The following is a 7,512-nucleotide window of genomic DNA, read 5'->3' as shown; positions in this document are numbered from 1 at the left end:
TAATAAAGTAAGCTGCCTGTATGGCCAGTCGTTGCAGCCGTCGTGGCCATGCACAGGCAGGTTCTCACTGGATTCGGGCAGACGGTAAAGAAACAGTGCAGCCAAAAAATGGTGGGCCATCCCTTTATTAAAGTCTCGCACCGACCGATGAGCAAACAGGCAGGGGAAACATTTCCCTCTCACTCAGGGCTCCCAAAGCCACGGACACATTCTGTTTCCACAACCAGGAGAATCTTCTCCAGTTCCTCCTGGAATCAAAGGCCTCACCAGTCTCAGCGGAGCTTACAAAGGCCCTCACCTCTGGCTCCCCATCTGCACACCTTCTCTTTCCCTGCCTTCATGGCGCCTTCCTCAGCATTCTGCCTTCTCTCCCCTCCTGCTGCTCCTCGCCACAAACATGGCTTCCTTCTCTTTCCTTGCCAACATGGCTTCTCTCTCTGCCTCTCCTTCTCCCTCTTTTCAAAACTTTCTAGGGCAAAAACCTCTCCTCTAGCAAACATTAGCAAAACAAAGGCCCTTCCCAAGCAGGAAGATAATTTGCAATTTCACAGCCCACATATACCTGGCGCTGCCCAGCCCCCAATGCAAACTCTAAGCAAGCAAACAAAAATCTTATTTTTACAAACTTATTTGGCTAGCACTGCCGTTTAGAACTGCAGTTTGATGAAATAAGACAAGGTTGAGATGTGCCCAGTGGAGTGGCCATTGTTGTTATCTATTATGAATTTCTTTATGGTTTGGACTCTTGAGGCAAAAGACACAGATTCAAATAACTGGGCAGAGGGCTGAAACTCAGGTGGATTCAGCCTCGAGAAACTGCGCCACTGCATATTTATTGAGTTCCAAAAGCCATAGCTCAGCAGATAAAACTAGAAAGTTACACAAGCCTTTCCCCCCATCCGTTTCATCCCCAACTCTGCACGTCTACTGTTTCTTTCGTGAACAAGGACACAAGAAGAGTCAGAGTCCCAGAGCTTATCAATCATAAAGGACATCTGGTTCTTGGAGGCATTCCTCCTCCAAGAATCCTGCATACATGCATCTAAGTAACCCAGGCCAGTGTCTCCTCATGGCTAATATACTCCAAGATCTCTTGTCTCCAAGTAGCCCTTGGTCTGCAGTTAACTGCTGTTTATATTGGTGCAGGGTCATCTCCTACAGTCATCGGTCAGGTATGGGCATCCTCATTGAGGTCCCTTCCCCACTTTTTAGCCTCCACCCCCTCTGCTTGCGCCCCCCCTTCCCCTGAATTCCTGTGTCTGCTGTCACTCACCACATCCTCAGCGAGGCTGCACCCTCCCCAGTTTACACAGGGACCAGGTGACCTCCCAGGTAGTAGACAATCAAGCCAGGATTTGAACCCAAGTCTTTTGTAGCCAAGTTCTTTTAAGTGAAAAAGTCTTCCTGTTCATTTATTCAACAAGCTTTGTAAAGCACCTTCTATGTGCCAGATGTGGGACTAAGCACTGGGGTGCCCTACGATGGGGGGCACAACTGTGTAAAGCCTCCACAGATTGGCTGGTGCTCAGCCTACGTTTAGAAGGCTGCAAAGGACTTCACCCAGTGAGCCAAGCGTGGGAGGGCCGCGGGCTGCAGGCCGGGGAGCACTAAGGCAAAGTGAGAGTGATTGGGTGTGTGTGTGTGGGGGGAAGCCAGCAGGGAGAGGGAGGTGTAGCAGGGTGGGAGGTCAGGCACCTGGTACCTTCGGTGCCACTAAAGAGGTTTGGATTGTCTCCCGTGTGGGTGATGGACAGCTATTGCATGGTAATGACATAATAAGACCAATTCTTTCAACAATGAACGAGCGTCTATGACGAACAGGAGGTGAAGCAGTGAACAATACAGCCAAGGAGCTTCTGTTCCTCTGGGGACAGATGCCATAAACAGGTAAACCAACAGGATTGCACATGCCTGCATGTGCTTGAAAACAAAGGAGTAAGGAACCAGAAGAGGCAGGGGAAGGACTGGCTGGGGGACAGGTCAGGAGACGGACCTTTTTTGGCTTCATCCTGGTTGGTAGTTTAGACCTGGGAGTATTGGATTTTCCATAATGATAAAACCAAATTAAATGTAAAAGATTATTTAAAGCCTCTAAGACTTTTAACTTAAAATATAAAAACACAGTAAAACAATCAAAGAACAACTGTACATTGAGTCAGTAGCACAGAAGCAGAAGAATTTCTCCAAGTTATTTATTTTTTATTTTTTATTTTTTTTTAATTCATCTTTAGAGAGGAGAGGGAGAGACAGAGAGAGAAGGGGGGAGGAGCTGGAAGCATCAACTCCCATATGTGCCTTGACCAGGCAAGCCCATGGTTTTGAACCGGCGGCCTCAGCATTTCCAGGTCAACACTTTATCCACTGCGCCACCACAGGTCAGGCAGTTATTTGAAACACAGTATATTTATTTATCATACCTGGTGGGGTTTACCCTCAGGACAAGGAGAGCCACAAGGAACTCCTAAACTGTGTGTGTGTGTGTGTATGTGTGTTTGTATGTGTGTGTAATTACTATACTATATCACTATATATACATAAATAATCGTCCTTATGTCCTTGGTGGAAAGATGTTCAGCCTAAGGAAACAGAGATCTAAATACAAAATAAAAAAAATGAAGTAATTTTGATTTTAGCGAAAGGCTGAAAAATGAAAATTTCCAATCACCAATGGACATTTTTATATTTTTTTCTTATGGAGAAGTACAGTTATTACTTTTTGTGTTATTGTTTACCGTTAACTTGTGATTTCAGCTTTCTACCATGACAAGCCATACAGAGTCAAGTAGGAATTTGGATGAATTTACAAACAAACTTAAACCAATAAAAACATTCAAGGGAGGGGGGAAGACGCTAGGTGATATTATTTTGGGGCTAATATTATTTCCCTCAGATTGTTCTTGTGAACAATTTTCTCACAATTTCTGAGGTGTTGTTTTCCAGGTTTCTCCCAGGAGCCACCAAGGTCAGAGGGCACATCCTCAGAGCAGAAGGAATCTCTCTGCCCTTTCAACAGCCACAAAAGCCAATTCACGGAACCGGCGAGGAGAGAGCCACCTGGCCAGGGTCCCCCCAAGAGCCTCTGTCTCTCAGGCCAGCAGCGGGGTGGGCCCTCAGTAGGCCCTGGAATTTCTGTGCCCCAACCCTTTGACTGCACGGTGCTTGAGAAAAAGCGCGAGAAACAAAACATCTCTTAGAAACAGCCCATCTGCTGCTCGGTGGGTGTTCCTCTCACCAGTGCCAGAAATGTTCCAAAGGGCCTTCTGTGTTGGTGCCACTTTGTGGAAACCTCACCAAAGCAGAGAAACTTTGCAGAGGACTGGTCAGAGAGCTGAGCTTACTGGCTGTGTTTGTAGAGAAGGTGCTGCCCTCCAGTGGCCACTGCGAGGATGGCCGGGCCTGTGCTCAGGGGACCTTAGACATCTATAAATATTATCCATTCCCCTCTTGCATCCTCCTCCCGCTTTCCATATTGGTAAATGGAGGCATTGATGAGGAACTACATATAAAGGTCTAGTGATAACTTACAGGCATATCAGGGACAAACAGCACAGTGTGTGTGTAAGATATGGATTCTGTTGGGTAATGGTCTTGGGTCCAAGCCCTGCTCTTTGAAATTGAAAGCACCTTCAGCCCTGGCCGGTTAGCTCAGTGGTAGAGCATCAGCCTGGTGTGCGGGAGTCCCAGGTTCGTTTCTCGGCCAGGACACACAGGAGAAGCGCCCATCTGCTTCTCCACCCCTCCCCCTCTCCTTCCTCTCTTGTCTCTCTTTTCCCCTCCCACAGCCAAAGCTCCATTGGAGCAAAGTTGGCCCGGGTGCTGAGGATGGCTCTGTGGCCTCTGCCTCAGGCGCTAGAATGGCTCTGATTGCGGCAGAGCGATGCCCTGGATGGGCAGAGCATCGCCCCCTGGTGGGCATGCCGGGTGGATCCCGGTTGGGCACATGCGGGAGTCTGTCTGACTTGCCTCCCCGTTTCCACTTCAGAAAAATACAAAAAAAAAAAAAAAAAAAAAAGAAAGCACCTTCACACGTGGGTGATATATGCCTAACCCTTCCTTCTCATCACCAGCCCCCCTCCAGTTGAATGGACAAGCTGCCCATGCATGCCCGCCTCTTGAGCCCAGCTGATAACTGCACTCAGAGGGGACCAGGACTGGCCCTGGCAACCCTGAACCTTACACAAGTGTACATTGGGGAGCAGATACCAAGTTCTTCCAGGGAAAGCTGCTATTTGAGAGGAGGCGGCAGGTGCTAGAGGGAAATGAGAGAGGCAGAGAACCCTCCAGGCCTCAGATGGGGGGCCAGTGTGGCTGTGGGAGATGGGCCATGACTGCTGGTGACCGCTGACCCGGGCAGTCCTCCTGCCCTTGGCTCCCAGGGTAATTTCCTGCTGGCCTCGATCGAGCAGATTTGGTTGCATTTCTGCTCTTCACAGACACACAATCTCCAAAGAAGGCACAACTGGTCTTTCAATTTGAGCCTCAGAGGCAACCAGGGAGCTGGAGGGCCTGGTATTCTCAGTGCCCAGTTACAGCTGAGGAACCAGGGCCCAGAGAGTGTGCTCAACACACAGCCCCTGAGGGGGCAGAGCGGGGCTCAACTCCAAGTCCTGTGCCCCAGCCCCTTGGTCCCTGGGACTGGCCTCGGGGACAAGGCAGTAAGAGGCGTTTTCAGGTGCATTTTCCAGGCTGCTGCCCAGAAGCCAAGGAGGACCCTTGGGCTGCACTGTCAGGTGTTGGGACCCAGCATCTTCCAAGTGCCCAGTGGCTTGCTCACGAGCCCCCCTGCCCTTACTCCTAACAGTATAATGGGCTCCTGAGGGTAGAAACTGAGAAAGACAGCCCCCCAGACTGCTACAGGGGGGTGCATTAGCCTGGGACCCTCTTTCAGCAGGGTCGTGAGAAAAGCTTGTTCATACATATCTCTCTTAGGGACAGACGAGGTGGACAAACAGCCAGCACGAGGCCCCAGATCAGAAATACCAGAAGGGGCTGTTAGCCCTTGTCCAGAACTAAAGGACCTGGCATCCACCGAGGGGGCCTGAGGCACTGCCTCCCTCCCCATGTGCAAGAATGAGGTGGGGGGTGTTGTATGTGCTGCTCACTGTTACCCACTTTGCACCTGGTGAGCTCCCCTCACCCTCACGCGGACTCCCCACCTACGACACAACAGTAAAAAATGAGGAACACATGTGCAGGGAGTTACGTGAGTAGCTCCAAGTGCCGCAGGTATGGAATAACAAGGCAAGATCTGGCACCCAGGTCTCCTGTTTCTCAGGCCAGGAATCTTTCTACTCCATTCCCCGTTGGAGGGGGACGCACAGGCTCCTGTTAGAAGTTTACCAGCAGCGGTTTAAAAACCTTTTTGCTCACCAAGCTTCTGAAAACACTACAGGGAAAGGTCATAGATTAGGTCATTACCGGTCATTTGAAGCTTAGTGTGAATTAAATGGCACAAGCAAGTGCCTAGTAAACATCTGCAGAGACTGGAGGCCCCCTGCCTAGAGCAGGACCCTGGAGGGAATACCTTCAGCCAAAGGGAGAGGAGGGGGGAGGGGAGAGGGCAAGGAAACCGCAGGTCTCAGACCGGGGGTGGGGGTGGGGGTGCGGGGGTGGGGTGGGGAAGAGCATGGGACTCCACCGTTCACAAGCACCAGCTGGCCTGTCCCCGGATTCAGGGCTCCAAGTCACATCACCTGCGTGCTAAAAGAACATGAACTCAATAGCGCCTCCTGGTGCCTGAGAGGAGCAAACGCAAAAAATATCTCGGGCGACGGTAGCTCTTTGAACACAGCAGGAATGGTAGATGTTATTTAGGACTTATGTAAAATTCTTGTATGTGAAATAAAGGTATACAAAAACACGACTTTGAAAAAATCCACAGTGAGCTAGTTAGGGGGAAACTGTCGTGATATCCGTAATTTACTTCAAAATATTTTAGCAAAGAAGGGGGGGAGAAAGAGAGGAAATATGGCAAATTTCTAAGTTGTTTTTTTGTGTTTTTTTTTTAAAGAATCGTCACTGGGATGCGTCTAAGAGCTGAGGATCTGGGAGACTCTCCCAGCCTGAGAATGAGGAGCAGGAAACCAGAAACAGAGCCTGGGACCCTTGGAGTTGGTCACATTCTGTCCCCTCCCAGGGAAGCAAAGCCAGGAGCCCTGCCCCGTCCACTGCTGTCCCTGACCTGTTCCTCTCAGTGACCAAAGCTGGTGAAACCGGGCACAGGGCCGGCCCAGCTCCCAGCACCCAGCTCCTAGCACCCAGCACGCGCAGACCGACAGCGCCCAGGAGAAGAGTTTCAGCTCAAATGTCTTCTCCATGCTGAGCTCCCATCAGCGGGGCTCCCCTCCTGCAACAAGGGCATGGCCCAGGGTCAGACTCTGGGGACAGAAGATGGCTGAGATGGCAGTATCTCTGTGGACATTAAAAACAAACCAAAACAACCACCACAAAACACTATAACTAACTGAATGCCAAGGGGGCCGTGTAACATCTGACCCCACCCGGAGGAAGGCGCGGGAGCTGTCTAGGGCAGGATGTCGGGACAGGGCGAAGGCAGAGATGAGGACCAAAGGGCCTTATCCCAAGGAGGAAGGTTTGAGATCAAAGTAGGAAGGCCCCTGTATTGTGCGAAGTTGCCCACGACAATAATCACTGACTGAATACACAGCCCACCCGGCCAGCCAGCCACGTGCGAAGCGCTTCGCAGGGTGGCTTAGTTTGGTTTCCCAGAGAAGGGCCCGAGTCCAGGATTCCAGGACAAGGGGTTCACTGGGGAATGGAAGGAAGCACGGGTCCAGGCGTGCAGCAGCGAGGCCGGGAGAGAAAGCAGCCAGCACAGGGTGTGTTACAGGGCCAGCGACAACAGGCACCTGTAGCTTTAACTCCCAAAGGTACGAGGAAGCGCGGAGAACACACTCAGACCCGGCCATGTGAGGGAGGGGCGAGAGAACTGCGTGCTGACACGCCAACCTCAGCAGCCACAGGGCCGTGGTGGGGGTGGGGGTGGGGGTGGGGGTGGGGGTGGGGGTGGGGGTGGGGGTGGGCGGGGCCGGGGAGGGGGCGGGGTCGCCACTCCCGGCCCTCCTGGCTTGGCTCGAGCTCAGGAATCCCTTCAGGGGAAGGGAAGGAGGGCAGACAGGGACACTGAGTCAGCCAGAGCACACGGAAAGGTGTCTGCCGCATACGTGTGGACACGGTCATCCCCTCGACCATCCTATGCGGTAGACACGAGTACTACCATTCCTATTTTTCGGACGGGGAAATGAGACAGAGAAGTAACTTACTGAAGCGCAGAGCCAGGATCCTAAGACAGGCAGTCTGGTTCCGGAGTCTGTGCCAGAACGGGCCGGCTTTGGAGGTGAGGAGCTGCCTGTCCATGGAGGCATCTATGCAGGGGCCTGAAAACTGTAGGACTGTTAGACAAGCGATTCCTACTGGGGACAGGGACTGAGAGCCAACTCAGGTCCCTTCCAACTGAATTCCATGATTATTGAAGAGGAACGGGAAATATCT

Source organism: Saccopteryx bilineata, chromosome 3 (genome assembly GCF_036850765.1).
Source record: "Saccopteryx bilineata isolate mSacBil1 chromosome 3, mSacBil1_pri_phased_curated, whole genome shotgun sequence".
NCBI classification, from domain to species: domain Eukaryota; kingdom Metazoa; phylum Chordata; class Mammalia; order Chiroptera; family Emballonuridae; genus Saccopteryx; species Saccopteryx bilineata.
The sequence above is the reverse complement of the archived record's forward strand: the minus strand, read 5'-3'. Positions refer to the sequence as shown.